At 49.0% G+C, this 14,865-nt stretch overlaps 1 protein-coding gene across 2 annotated transcripts in view; it reads left to right on the top strand.

Annotated features, from left to right (window-relative positions):
- Positions 1–14,451: 14,451 nt before the first annotated feature.
- The window catches only part of PTPRS (protein tyrosine phosphatase receptor type S), a 103,020-nt gene continuing 102,606 nt past the window's right edge, over positions 14,452–14,865 (top strand). The window contains exon 1 of one of the 2 annotated variants that reach the window (XM_032626553.1): positions 14,452–14,595. The gene's annotated coding sequence lies outside the window, so the exon portion shown is untranslated. The remainder of the gene's footprint in view (positions 14,596–14,865) is intronic. The other variant, XM_032626552.1, reaches the window with a different exon arrangement.

Here is a 14,865-nt window from a genome sequence, read left to right as displayed (position 1 = left end):
AGAGGGCGCTGTGCTAGTGGGACTGAGGGGCAGGGGCAATTGTCAGGAAAAGTCCAGGGGCTGGGCATACTCCCTGCAGATAGGGTATTATAAAAGAAACAACAAAAACAACACGAAGAGCTAATAATAATAGCAAATAATCATAGCTAATGTTAAAACTTTAATATTAAATTATTGCCTGTATTTGGCAGATAGGGAAACTGAGGCACAGAGAGGGTGTGCAATGTGCCCAAGGTTACATAGGGGTACTTGGGTGTTCACTAGAAACCTCCCTCCCCAGGAGGATAAACATCTGTGTAAGACCTGACCGAGACAAGACTCCACCTGTAATAGGCAACAGGGCATGAGGATCCCTTCTCCTGGAGGCAGAGCCCCTCCGCTTCCTATCTCCTGGGAGGGCCCCAAGGACAATTCCTTCCCCACAGCATCTCACATCCTCTGTGACCTTCATCCAATCTTGGCATGGCTCTGCGAACACGTAGGGCTTCAACTCCGGAGCAATTATAGTCTCTTTGTGGCCGCCCTGCCCCAGCCATTCTGCAGGGCCTGGCACTCACAGCTGTGGGTAAAGTTTGCGTGTGGAGGACAGGAAGTGTCTATCTTTATATTCCAGCATTAACGAGCCTCGATTTTATTGAAATGGCATTTTCTTTCTCCTCCTAATACGCGAGAATGTATTTTTTTTAGCTCTTCGCCATCACTTGATTCTCAAGTCTGAATTGTCTGAAGGCTTAAAACACTTCTGACTACATCAACATATTTTAACATTTTCTGCTCCTGAATGAGAAAAACTGAAAAAGGGGGGGAAAAGTGAAAACATTTTGATGGTATTAAGAGGAATATGGAGTGCAAAAACAGGGAGGTGATGCTACCACTTTTTCCGTTTGCCTCCTCGCTAGGAGGAATGTATTCAATTCAAAAAACTGGTTAACTGGAGCATAGGGAAGAAACAGGCAGAATGGTGGTATAATACAAGTCCTTCATTGTTTTCACTCACAAGCATTTATCAAGCACCTAGTATGTGTCAGGTGTTGTCCAAGCTGCTGTGGCTACAAGTATGAAAAAGCAGATAAAAAGTCCTGCCATCGTGACAGAATGTGTGGGAAGATAGATATTAAGCGGTTAATTACATAATTAACTATCACAGTTAATGATTTAAATGCAAACTGTTTGAGAAGGGAGGGAGCCTGATGGAGGACTCCTCAGCTGCCGTATAAAGGATGAAAAGCAAAGCAGGAGGGAAGAGCATTCCTGGCAGAGGGAACAGCGTGTGCAAAGGCCATGAGTCAGGAAGAAGAGTGAGGGCAGAGCAGAGAGAGTTTGGCTGGGTGCTGGTGAGGGGGTTCCTCTGGAATGCTCTTAAGAAGGGTCAGATTTGGGGACTTCCCTGGTGGCGCAGTGGTTAAGAATCCGCCTGCCAATGCAGGGGACACAGGTTCAAGCCCTGGTCCGGGAAGATCCCACACGCCGTGGAGCAGCTAAGCCCGTGTGCCACAACTACTGAGCCTGCGCTCTAGGGCCTGCGAGCCACAACTACTGAGCCCATGAGCCACAACTACTGAGCCCGCAAGCCACAACTACTGAAGCCCATGCACCTAGAGCCTGTGCCCCGCAACAAGAGAAGCCACCGCAGTGAGAAGCCCGCGCACCACAACGAAGAGTAGCCCCGCTCACCACAACTAGAGAACCCGCGTGCAGCAACGAAGACCCAATGCAGCCAAAAATAAATACGTAAGTAAATTTATTAAAAAAAAAAAAAAAAGAAGAAGGGTAAGATTTGGAGCATGCGAGTAGTAATCAGTGGACCAATCATTGAAAGGAAAAACATTTGTTTGACAAGTGTTTATTGAGTACCTGCTGTGTGCCAGACCCTGAGCTGGGCATGGGGGCTACAGGGGCGACGAAGACGGGATATTGCCTTCTTTTTTACAAATGAGGAAACAGAGGTTCCAAGGGATAACATGACTTGCTGAAGGCCACAGAACTGCCAAGTGGCAGGTGTGTCTGACTCCAAACCCTGGAATTCATTGATTCTCCAATTCTGCTCCTTAGACTGAAAGCTGAGGGCTGCCTGGAGATGGAGGAGAGGAACTGGGGGAGGGAAGGGCAGAGGAGAAGGAGGAGGGCGAAGAGAGACACATTTCCTGAGCAGCCTCCAGAGAGCAGGACCAGGGACAAAGGAGGGAGGTTAAAGGGAGAGGTCAGAGACCAGATGGGTTAAAGGAAAAACTAACTCTTGGCATAGTCCAAAACCAAGGCAGCTCTCTCATACAGGGAGTGTGGGTCCCATCGCTGGAAGCATTCAAGACTGGCCTGTGTCAAGGAGGGGTTTCTGCTCTGGGAAATCCACTGACCTTCCAGGCCCCTCAAGAGCCAGCAGTGCAAGGGCAGAGGGGACCACTAACCCAAGACTACAGGGCAGCGTTGGCTCAGCTTGACTCACTGAAGCCTGGGCTGTCCTCACCCTCTCTATGCCTCACCTGTAAAGTGGGAACAGTATCATCACAGACCTCCGGGGGCTGTGAAGGGTCACCAGAAAGCGCTGGGAACAGAATCTGGAACAGAGAGTGTGCTCAGGAAATGTCATTTCTGGTGATGCCTCCAGCCCCAGTCACTGGTTGGCTGTGCTTGTCACTGGGGCCTCGGCAGGGTGTGGCACACACTGGGAGTGGCAATGGGCCGCTAGGTTTGATGTCATTGGTGTCTCCGGCTCAGCATTCTGGGGAATTCTGCTCAGGTGCTCAGGGTAGAGCGGGCACCTGGTTACTGAGGCTTGGGGGCACAGGCTGCCCTGCCTGGGGGGCGGGGGCTCCCGCATCTCAACCTCGTTACACAACACCTGTGGCACAGCTGCAGGAGCCAGATGACTCAGGCGGCGGGCTGCGGGCACCACCCCTTATCGGGGTTTAGAATATAAATGTGTCCCCATTCAGTCCCTTCAGGTTGCCCAGGCCCCAGAAAGACTGCAAGGGAAGTGTGCTAAAGGATCACTCTGTCTCCCAATTCTGTCCCCCATCTGGCCACTTCTCCCGCTAAGCTGCCTGCACCCTGGTCTGACACCCGTCATCAGCCACCTGAACCAGCATAGGCACCTCCCGCCCTCGCCCTCCACAGTCTGTTCTCCCTGCAACGGCCAGAGGGCGCCTGTGAGCACCTGAGTCAGGTCCTGCCTCTTCTCTGCTCACAGCTCCCCAAGGCTCCCACCTCCCTGGAGGTAAAAGCTCAAGTCCTCCAGGTGGCCCACAAGGCCCTGCATGACCTGCACCATCCCCTCCCTGCCGTCCCCTCCTCCCTCTCCCCACCCCCTCACTCTGCTCCAGACACACAGGCTCCTTGCTGTTCCTCCAACATGCCAGGCACGGTCCTACTCCAGGGCCTTTGCACTGACTGTTCCCTTTACCTGGGATGTTCTTCATCCAATGCCTTCAGACCTTTGTTCATCACAGCATAGCCTTCCCTTACCACCCGATTTAAAATTGCACCCCCAACCCTTCCCCGCTCCTACTCCCTCTTCCCCCCTAGCACTTCCCACCTTGCATTTATTTATCTGGTTTTATGTCCATCTCTTCCTCTAAAAAGTCAGCCAGGGATTGTTGCCTATTTTGCTCCTTGCTGTGTTCCCACTCCCTGGCACACAGTAGGTGCCCAATAGGTATCTGTCAGATGCATGAATGGATTAAGAAATGAGCTGAGTCAAACCTGGTGTCCTATACCCAGTACATCCCTTCTCTCTCTGAGCCTCAATTTGCTCTGCTGTGAAATGGGCAGAAATCATCAGTCTCACTCCACGGGGATGATTCCAGCTGCTTGGCGACAAGGGAAGCTCTCAGCCCACAGCCCAGCACATAGTAGATGCTCATCAGATGGATTCTGTTATCCTGTGTCAGCGACCCTCCCCTTTCCCTCAGCAGGAGGCCTGCTCCCAGCTCAGAAACATCCCAATATTTTAGTTTCTTTCGGTTCAGAAAAGTCACGACAATACTGGGGGACAAGGGCAGTGACCATAGCCTGGGGGACCCGTGTGCCGTGTCTGAAATGCTGCAGCTGCCTTGAGTCTCATGGGCACAGGAAAAGCACCCCCCTCCAGGGCCCCAGAGTGCCAGGCACCAGGAGAGGCGCTCCATGGGTAACTGGGACGCCAGGCGAGTGGATTTATTTAGCACTTCCTGTTTTATCCTGCGCCACATCTCTGCTGCCAGGACGATCCCACTTGTGGTCGGGTGGGAGCCAGAGAGGGTGGCAGGGAGAGGGCTAAGCTCCAGCTCTGCTGGGACATCCATGTCTGCTGTGTGTCCTGCCCACCGTGTGTTCTGGCTAAGCCACGTCCCCTCTCCGAGGCCTGGTTTCCTTTAGAGGTGTGAAAAATGAACACTCTGACATCTATTAAATGCCTACTATGCGTGTGATTAAACTCACCCAGTGGTTAACCCAGGGTTGGTTGAATTGTTGCGCCGCTTAAATTTTTGGAAGAATGTACCATATACCCAAACTGCAGATAGGTAAACTGAGGACAGCTCCTGGGGCGGGGACCCCCCTCTGGATGCCTGCACCTCTCTGATTGGTTCATTATAGGGAAAAGGAATGTCACTCTAACTAAGCCCCCCCTAGTAGTTGGGGTGATCTGTGCCTCACTCCTGCCCACATCCCCCGCTCAGACCCTTCTAGCTCTGCCCAGAAGAAACCCTATCCCTTTCATCCACTTCTCCTGGTGCTCCAGGACTACCCTCCCGCCCCTACCCCAAGCCCCTGCATCACGCTGCAGTCTGTTCCCAAAATGCATCTGGGCATGGTATGCAAATGAAGTGAGTTAACCCTTTTCACACACAGGGACGGTCCCACACACTGCACACGTATTCAGCAAGCCCCAGGGTGTGCTTGGCTCTGTAAGAGGGATTGATGAGCCCCCAGCCCATCCTGGGCCCCCAGCCCAGCTTTCAGAGTGATTTGGGGGCTGGAAGAGTCAGAAGGGCCTCCTGCAGGTGGCGGGCAGGAGTTGGCAAAACTGTGGGGTGGCAGAAAGGGGCGGAGAGGGCAAGCCAGCAAGTGGAAAGAGCCTGGGAAACGTCTGGAGGGAGGACCGTCGGGGAAGGAAAGAGTATAGCTTCTGCGGTCAGGCTAATCTTTGTTCCACACTTGTCCCTGAGCTGGTGATGTCACCTCCTGGAGCCTCAGTTTCCTCATCTGTAAAATGGGTCTCATGGAGGCCTATACTGCTCGGGCATCACCAAGTTTCATCAAGATAATTCAATCTGCCCTGGACTTTAATCCTCCTCAAACATGGAGGAGGTGCTTGACCATTGGTTACTTCATATTTTCTTTACGTCTGCTTGTTTGCTTCTGGGTAACCAAACTTCTTTTTCAAAAAGGAACATTAGGCCACACTTCTCTAGAGCTGGATGCAAATGAAATGAATACACAAAAGCAAGTAAAAGTAACCAATCCAACGAATAAGTAAGGCCAAAGTTTACAAGAAAGAAGGATGAAGGTCCAGCCTTGAAATTATTCGAGGGCAATGATCCGACCTGAGCTGTGACCACCGTTCTCGGGCACAGACTCCCAGCAAGACCAACTCTCTCCTTCCTGGTAAAAGTGTTGAGAAAATGTGAGCAGGCAGGCGTTCATGACTCAGCTAGCACCACCCAAGACTTTCTCCTGGAAAAGAAAATAGAGAAGTGAATAGCTTTGGCCAGCGTGATTCTGTGATGTTTCATGCTCTGTGTATGTAGAACTTAAAATCACCTTAGGTCCACCCAGATGTTCAGGTGCTATGCTTGGGGACCCAAGGTGTTGGTGGTAGGAGGACCCTGGCTTGGTGAGGTTGAAGCAGGGGGTCTGGATGGTGAGACTAGGTGTGTCCCTTGGGCCCTGGATATAAGACTCAGCCCCCACCTGGTGGAAAATCCAGGCCACTGTCCCTTAAAATGGGTGAGTCCAGAGACCACATCTACACCAGGTAGGAGGTAACAGAGGCCAGTTTTTTTTTGTTTGTTTGTTTGTTTTTTTTTGTTTTTTTTTTTTTTTTTTTTGCGGTACGCGGGCCTCTCACTGTTGTGGCCTCTCCCGTTGCGGAGCACAGGCTCTGGACGCGCAGGCTCAGCGGCCATGGCTCACGGGCCCAGCCGCTCCGCGGCATGTGGGATCTTCCCAGACCGGGGCACGAACCCGTGTCCCCTGCATCGGCAGGCAGACTCTCAACCACTGTGCCACCAGGGAAGCCCCAGAGGCCAGTTTTGAAGATTGTCATTGAGTTCCCAGGAGGACAGTGCAATAAAGTCCCTTGATCTCTCCATGTTCCAGGCAGGCCTTAGAGCTGACCTGAGGCATGGCATCTCCAGCCTCCCTGAAAGCCTGGATCTTCTTGCCATCAGCAAAGGGTGCTCCTGATGTATGGGCCAGGGTCTGGTGTCTCTAGTAGTATGTCTTGGAGATGCTAAGCCCCTTAATTACCCAGCAGCAGCTGAAGTCCTAGATGGATTTCAGCTGGGTCACCTTCTGGGCGAGGTTGTTCTGGATTGAATCATGTCCCCCACCCCCCCAACAAGTTATGTTGGAGTCCTAACCATCAGGACTTCAAAAAGGGACCTTATCTAGAAATAGGGTGTTTACAGAGGTAATCAAGTTAAAATGTGGTCATCAACGTGGGTCCTGATCCAAAATGACTGGTGTCCTTAAAAAAAGGGGAAAGTTGGACACAGAGACAGACATGCACGGAGGAAAGGTGATCTGAAGAGATATGGGGGAAGATGGCCGTCTGTAAGCCAAGGAGAGAGGCCTGAAACAGAGGCTTCCCCTCACAGCCCTGCCAACACCTTGATTTGGGACTTCCAACTTCCAGAATTGTGAGACAGTAGAATTCCATCATTTAAACAACCCAGTCTGTGGTGCTTTTAGGAAACTAATACAGGTTCAAAATGCCAGGGGAGCAGACGGGTCCAGACATAGAGGCCTGGGCTCCAACCCACATAGGCTCCCTATTCTTCATGCTCCAAAAATTTAGGGCTGCCTCACTTTCTTCTCTCACTAACCGTCTGTAAGAGCTTAAATGGAGAACGGCCGGGTTTGAGAGTTAGGGAAAGCAGCTTGCGTGGATGGGTGAGAATCAAAATGTTTAGCATAGTGTCTGTAGGCACTCCAAGTAGGGAAGCAACACCCATGCCCAGCCCAGTCATGGGGAGCAGACAGAACATGCACACCGCACCTCAGCCACCCAATATGCTCCTTGAGAAGCATTTATCTTGAAATGATTACAGAGTCACAGGGAATTGCAAAGATAGTACAGATTGGTCCATGTACCCTTCACCCAGCTTCCCCCAGTGGTCACATCTTCCGTTATAGAACATTGTCAAAATCAGGACACTGACATTCTACTGACATCTTCCAGACTTTTCAGGTTTATAGGCACTTGTGTGTGTGTGTGTGTGATGTGTGTGTAGTCCTTACCATTTTTTTTATTAATTAATTTATTTTATTTATTGATTTTTGGCTGCATTGGGTCTTCGTTGCTGCGTGGGCTTTCTCTAGCTGTACTGAGCGGGGCCTCCTCTTCATTGCGGTGCACGTGGCTTCTCTTGCTGCAGAGCACAGGCTCTAGGCCCGTGGGCTTCAGTAGTTGTGGCTCGTGGGCTCTAGAGAGCAAGCTCAGTAGTTGTGGCGCACGGGCTTAGTTGCTCCGTGGTATATGGGATCTTCCCGGACCAGGGCTTGAACCCGTGTCCCCTGCACTGGCAGGCAGATTCTTAACCACTGCGCCATCAGGGAAGCCCAGTCCTTACTATTTTATTGCATGTTCAGATTTGTGTAACCACAACCACAATGAAGATTCAGAACTATTCTGTCACCACAAAGAGAAAGATGTCATTTTAAGAGAAATGTTTGAATGACCCATCCATCCCATCTTTTGTGTATTTTGCATGATGGTGGTGAACTGGCTTTATAGATATGCAAATGTATGCATTTGCTCATATTAAAATAAGGAAGGATAAGCTGAAAACTTAGGTGGAAGGTGGAAGGTGGAACAAAGCTCGCCACTTGCATTTATCATGAACAAATTATCCTGGAGATCCTTCCTCATGGGTCCATGCTACCAATCCTTTTTCATAGCTGTATACTAGTCCCCAGTGGGGTTGTACCTGGTAATTCAAGCTTGTTCCCTTCTCTTGGATTCAAGTATTTCTTTACACTTGCCAAAATAATTTCCTGTGACATGGCTCATTTGATGCTCACAGAAAGCCTGAGTGGGGTAGGTCTAATTATACCTGATTTCCGGACAAAGAAACTGAGAATAACAGAGACACACATGGTCTGCTCAGAGTCATGTAACACAGAGGTGGCATAACCAAGTGTTTTTGTTTGTGTGTTTTAATGTCTTCTTAAAAATTGAAGTATAGTTAATTTACAATGTGTTAGTTTCAAGTGTACAGCAAAGTGATTCAGTTATACGTGTATGTATATATTCTTTCCCAGATTATTTTCCATTATAGGCTATTAAAAGTTATTGAGTAGGGCTTCCCTGGTGGCACAGTGATTGAGACTCCGCCTGCCAATGCAGGGAGCACAGGTTCGTGCCCCGGTCTGGGAAGATCCCACATGCCGCGGAGTGGCTGGGCCCGTGAGCCATGGCCACTGAGCCTGCACGTCCGGAGCCTATGCTCCGCAATGGGAGAGGCCACAACAGTTAGAGGCCCGCGTACCGCAAAAAAAAAAAAAAAAAAAAAAAAAAGTTATTGAGTATAGTTCCCACTGTTATACAGTAGGTCCTTTTTGCTTACCTATTTTATATATAGTAGTGTGTATATGTTAATCCCAAACTCCTAATTTATCTCTTCCCCCCACCCCCACTATCCACTTTGGTAACCATAAGTTTGCTCTCTATCTGTGAGTTTGTTTCTGTTTTGTAAGTAAGTTCATTTGTGTCATATTTTAGCTTCCACTTATAAGTGATATTGTATGGTTTTTGTCTTTGTCTGACATACTTCACTTAATCTGATAATCTCTAGGTCCATCCATGTTGCTGCAAATGACATTATTTCATTCTTTTTTGTGGCTGAGTAATATTCCATTGTATACGTACCACTTCTTCTTCATCCATTCCTCTGTCGATGGATATTTAGGTTGCTTCCATATCTTGGCTATTGTAAATAGTGCTGCAATGAACATTGGGGTGCATGTATCTTTTTGAATTACAGTTTTCTCCAGATATATGTGCAGGAGTGGGATTGCTAGATCATATGGTAGCTCTATTTTTATTACAGTTTTTTTTAAGAAACTTCCATGCTGTTCTCCATAATGGTTGTACCAATTTACATTCGCACCAACAGTGTAAGAGGGTTCCCTTTTCTCCACACCCTCTCCAGCATTTATTGTTCGTAGATTTTTTGACGATGGCCATTCTGACCAGTGTGAGATGATACCTCATTGTAGTTTTGATTTACATTTTTCTAATAATTAGTGATGTTGAGCATCTTTGCTTGTGGCTTTTGGCCATCTGTATGTCTTCCTTGGAGAAATGTCTATTTAGATCTTCCACCCATTTTTTTGACAGGGTTGTTTGTTTCTCTGATATTGAGCTGCATGAGCTGTTTGTATGTTTTGGAGATTAATCTCTTGTCAGTTGCTTCATTTGCAAATATTTTCTCCCATTCTGTATTGTTGTGTTTTTGTTTTGTTTATGGTTTCCTTTGCTGTGCAAAAGCTTTTAAGTTTAGCCAAGAGTTTCTTAAATGACAGCTTTATTGAGACATAATTCACACTCCATACAATTCATCCACTTGAGTTATATAATTCAATACTTTTTAGTATATTCACAAACCACCATCATCATCACCAATCATTTACAATCTAATTTTAAAATATTTTTTTCATCCCCAAAGAATCCATTGTCCAGTCTAAAATCATGAAGATTTATGCCTATGTTTTTACCCAAGAGTTTTACAGTTTTAGCTCTTACATTTAGGTCTAAGATCCATGTTGAGTTAATTTTTACATATGGTGTGAGGTAGGGGTCCAAATTCATTCTTTTGCATGTGGATACAATTTTCCCAGTGCCACCATTGAAAAGACCATTCTTTTCCCCACTGAGTGGACAACCTTGTGAAAATCAATGAACCATAGATGAGAGGGTTTATTCTAGACTTTCAGTCCTATTCCATTGACCATCTATCCTTATGCCAGGACCCCACTGTCTTGATGACTGTAGCTTTGCAATAATTTTCAAATTGGGAAGTGTGAGCCCCTCAACTTTGTTCTTTTTCAAGATTGTTTTGGCTATTCTGGGTCCCTTTAATTCCCATATGAATTTTAGAATCAGCTTGTCAATTTCTGCAGAGAAGCCAGCTGGGATTTTTATAAGGGTTGGGTTGAACCTGTAGATCAGCTTGGGGATATAGTGCTATCGTAATATTAAGTCTTCCAATCCATGAACATGGGATGTCTTTCCATTTATTTAGGTCTTCTTTCATTTCTTTCAGCAATGTCTTGTTGTTTTCATAGTATAAAATTTTGTATTTCTCAGTAAACGTATCACTAAGTATTCTTTTTGATCAGTTGCAAAGGGAATTGGTTTCTTAATTTCATTTTGCTTGTTTATTGCCAATGCTTAGGAAATACAATGGATTTTTGCGTATTGATCTTGTGTCCCGCAGCCTTGCTGAACTTGTTTACTAGTTTTAATAGGTTTTTTTTTAGTGGATTCCTTAGGATTTTCTATCTACCAAATGATGTCGTGCAAATAGAGATAGTTTTACTTCTTCATTTCTAGTCTGGATGCCTTTTATTTCATTTTCTTGCCTAATTGCCTGCCTATAACCTCGAGTACAATGTTAAATAGGATTGTTGAGAGCTGACATCCTTGTCTTTCTCTTGATCTCAGGGGGACATCATCCAGTCTTTCACCATTAAGTATGATGTTAGCTGTAGATGTTCTTTATCAGGTCAAGGAAATACCCCCATGCCTAGTTTGCTGAGTATTTTATCATGAAGGGATGTTGAATTCTGTTAAGTGCTACCACCAGGATTTGAAACCATGTCTTTCTGACTCCAGAGCCCTAATGCTTACCTGATAAACTAAATCAGGGGCCCCACAAAGGGGTCCCACATTGAACCCAGTAAAGAGCAGCCAGTCAGCAAATGGGGTGTTTCCATCTGCCCCTTTTCTCTTTGGCATTTGAAGTGAACTTGGGAAGAGACAGAGCGGGAAATGTTTAACTTGAAGGAATGCACAGAGACAGTGGACTCTCTGGCTTAGGGAAGAGTTGTAGGGGAGATGTTTTGGAAATGGCTTGTAAGAATTTAAGGCTGGGGGCTTCCCTGGTGGCGCAGTGGTTGGGAGTCCGCCTGCCGATGCAAGGGACACGGGTTCGTGTCCCGGTCCGGGAAGATCCCACATCCCGTGGAGCGGCTGGGCCCGTGAGCCATGGCGGCTGGGCCTGCGCATCCGGAGCCTGTGCTCTGCAACGCGAGAGGCCACATACCGTGATGGGCAGTTGATGGTTTCTCTGGAGTTGTCTCAATGAAAACACAATGAAGCTAATTACCAGGTTCTGGGAGATACTGGGGTGGAGGTTGGGCTGTCAGGGAAGGAGGAGGAGGGTGGAAGGGTGAAGAAAGCCCACCACTCCCCTGCAAAAGGTGGGGATGTTCATTAACTGAACGTTTCACCCAACAAGCAATGAGTCACATCCACAGCTTGCCAGTCCCTGTGGTTGGCAGACACAAAAGAGACCCAGAACCTACTATGCCCCACCTCCCAATTCTAGTATTTTCCACCTTGTAGAACTTTGAGGCTTAAGCCGTGCTCCCAGGGAGAACATTCTCTCCTGTTTCCTCTACAGGCTTCGGCTTGCAGGAGGTCTTGGTTTGGTGTTACAGGATCTTTAATGCCCTTCTGACACTTGTCAACCCTCTGGGGCTGGCCAGAGGCTGCAACAATATCAGACTAGAATGTTCTGTTCTCCCTGTATTGATTTTTATGATCACCTGGCTAGTCATCTTGGTTTTTCCATTGACAGTGGTCACATTTATCAATGCTTCTAGACTCTAGATGGTGTAACTCATTTCACCCTCCTAACAACCTTAGGAGATAGAGACTATTACTATCCTACATTGGCAGATGGACAAACAGGCACAGGTAACGTGGGGAGACAGACAGAAAACAAGCAAACTTCCCCAGAGAGTAATCAGTCCCAAATTGTAATAAATAATCTGGTACTGAGATGAAGATAAACTTTGGCAGGATGGTCAGGGAGGGTCTTTCAGAGATTTGAAGGATGAGGAAGGTCCAGTCTTGGGAAAAGCAGGAGGAACAGCATCCTAGGCAGAGGGAACAGCCAGTGCAAAGGCCCTGAGGTTGGACTGTGCCTGATGTTTGCAAGGAACAGTGAGGAGGCTGGCATGGGTGGAATGCAGTGAGCAAGGGGTGCAGATGGAGGAGGTGAGGGCAGGGAGGTGATGGGGGCAGGCAGTGGGGGACCTTGTGGGCTGCAAGGAGGACTTGGGTTTTTACCCCAAGTGAGATATTGTCTATTTCCTCCACTGGACTCAACTCCTGGAGGGCAGGAATTTTTTAGCCTTTTTGTTTATTTCTGTGCCCCAGCCCTAAAAACAGCCTGGCACACAGACTGATGGCCTGAATGGGTTGGTTTCCTGTACCATATTTTACAACTGTTTTCCTTTGCCGCTCACAAGAACTCTCAGAGGTAGATGTGGTTGTACCCCTTTTGCAGATGGTAACAGTGAGCCTCTGAGTGACTTGTTCAAAGTCCCTCTCCTAATAGGTGGCAGGGCTGAGTGTGGCTCATGCCATGTCCAGCCCCTCCAGAGCCAGCAGTCTCATTTCACTCTACCTCCATCGAGTATGCAAGGCTTGAGCACCTACTGTGTACCTCAAATCAGCTAAGCGTTTGTGCACAGACCATCCCATTTGATTCTTCAAGATGAGGCTGTTTCCCAATTGCTTGGATGAGAAAACCAAGGTTAGATTGTCAATGGCTAGATCAGGGTCACACTGCTAGGAAGGAGGACAAAATAGGTTCTGCAAACCTGCACTGGCCGCTGGGAAACTCCAAGCTTAATTTAGGTTCCTTGTTGAATTATTCATTCTCTTCCTCTCTTTTCTCCTATTTATGACTTCCGCCTTCTCATTTTGTTCCCTGAGTTAATGCCTTTTGTTTATATCTGCATCTTTGGCCAGGAATGAATGAATCAATGGTTTTGGAGGAAAAAAACCCCAAATTCTAAACTTGAGTTGTTTTGTGGGGATGAGGCCCTCCTCCAAACACATATCTTGGAGAAATAAAACCCTTCCAGCAGGTTCAGAATACAATAATTTTATGTGCAATCTTGTTTGGTGTCTTTGAGCCCTCCCACCCTCCGTGGTAATCTTTCTGTTTTTCTTTTCTTTTTTTTTCCTCTTCTCATTATCCCATTTTCAAGCACCAACTACAGGCCAAGCAGGCACAGTATCACACTTCATCCTTACACTCTCTTGTGAGCAGCAGACACCTTGCCCCATTTCACAGATGGGAAACTGAGACCCAGAGAAGCAAACCCATTTTGCAGGTGGGAAAGCTGAGGCAGGGCCCCACACGGCAAGTTAGTGTTTGAGCTGGGGTTCCTACTTTGGTTTGTCCTGCCTCAAGGGCAGCAGCTGATGGTAATTAGAAGAGATGTTTGTAAAGTGGTTAATCTGCAGGAAATGTTCCCTCACTCATTCCCTTATTCATGCAGCCAAGACACAGGGATCTCCAGGCCCCATGGAGATCCACACCCTAGCATGACCAGAATTAAATCAGGACAATGGCACAGAGAATGGAGCGTGGGGTGGCTGATGGTCATGGTCAAGGAAGGCTCCTCCCAGGAGCCGCAGGTTAAGCAGAGACGGGAAAAAAGAGAAGGGAAAGATCTTGGGGGAAGACTATTCCAGGTGAAGAAACAGCAGGGGCAAGGGCCCTGAGTCAGCAGTGAACAGATTGAAAGAACTGTAAGAAGCTGGCTTGGCTTAGGTATGGACACCTGGCGGCAGAGTGATGGGTGCGAACGCAGAGAAATGGGCCCCCCAGAGGGGGCTGCATTTTACACGGAGGGCACTGGGGAGCCATGGCAGAGTTTACAGCAGCACATGGCAAACACCATGGCCTTTGGGCCAAGCGCCCTGGGGCTAGCGGGCGGACCCGCGGACACACGGGTACCCCGGGCTGACGCCGCCACCCACGTGTCGCGCGAAGCCCCACGCCCCACGTGCTCCCACAGCCCTTTAAACGCCCCGGGCCACGTGACCCCGCCGAGCCGCCTCATTGGCCGAGGGGCGTGGCGACTACGCGGCTGCGCAGTGACACGCCCGTGCCAGCCCCGCCTCGGCCCCGCCCCCAGCCGGCGGCGGCGGCGCTAGCGGAAGGGATGACGTCACCGGCTGGGGGGGCGCGCGAGCCGGCGCGAGGGGAGCGCGAGCCGCAGTGAGTGTCCTCGCGCCGCCCGCCCGGCAGCCCGGCCGGCGCGCGCACGCCGCGAGCCGCTGGCGCTCGGGCTCCGCTCGAATCCCATGCAACAGCCAGGATGTGAAGCGGGGCAGAGCCGGGGGAGCCCAGCCCAGCCAGCCTTCAGGTAAGGGGGGAAAAAGAATCATGAATTCGATTTAAAAAAATGCAGGCGCTCCAACGGGGTTCTCGGAGGCAGCGGAGTGGGCAAAGCGCCGGCTTTGTGCCGGGGAAGCCTACACGGCCATTGTGCTTGGAGGATGCTCCGCTGCAGCCGGCTGCACGCCCAGCCGCTGAGCCCGGCAAGCTGCGTCCGAACAATGCCCCTGAGGGGCTGGGCCGGGGCAGACAGGGGCAGCGGGAAGGGCTCGGCGGGCAGGGTGGGGGGCTTCGCCGC

This window comes from Phocoena sinus, chromosome 3 (genome assembly GCF_008692025.1).
Source record: "Phocoena sinus isolate mPhoSin1 chromosome 3, mPhoSin1.pri, whole genome shotgun sequence".
In the NCBI taxonomy this organism is placed as follows: Eukaryota; Metazoa; Chordata; class Mammalia; order Artiodactyla; family Phocoenidae; genus Phocoena; species Phocoena sinus.
Note: the sequence above shows the minus strand (reverse complement) of the source record. Positions and strands in the feature narration are given on the sequence as shown.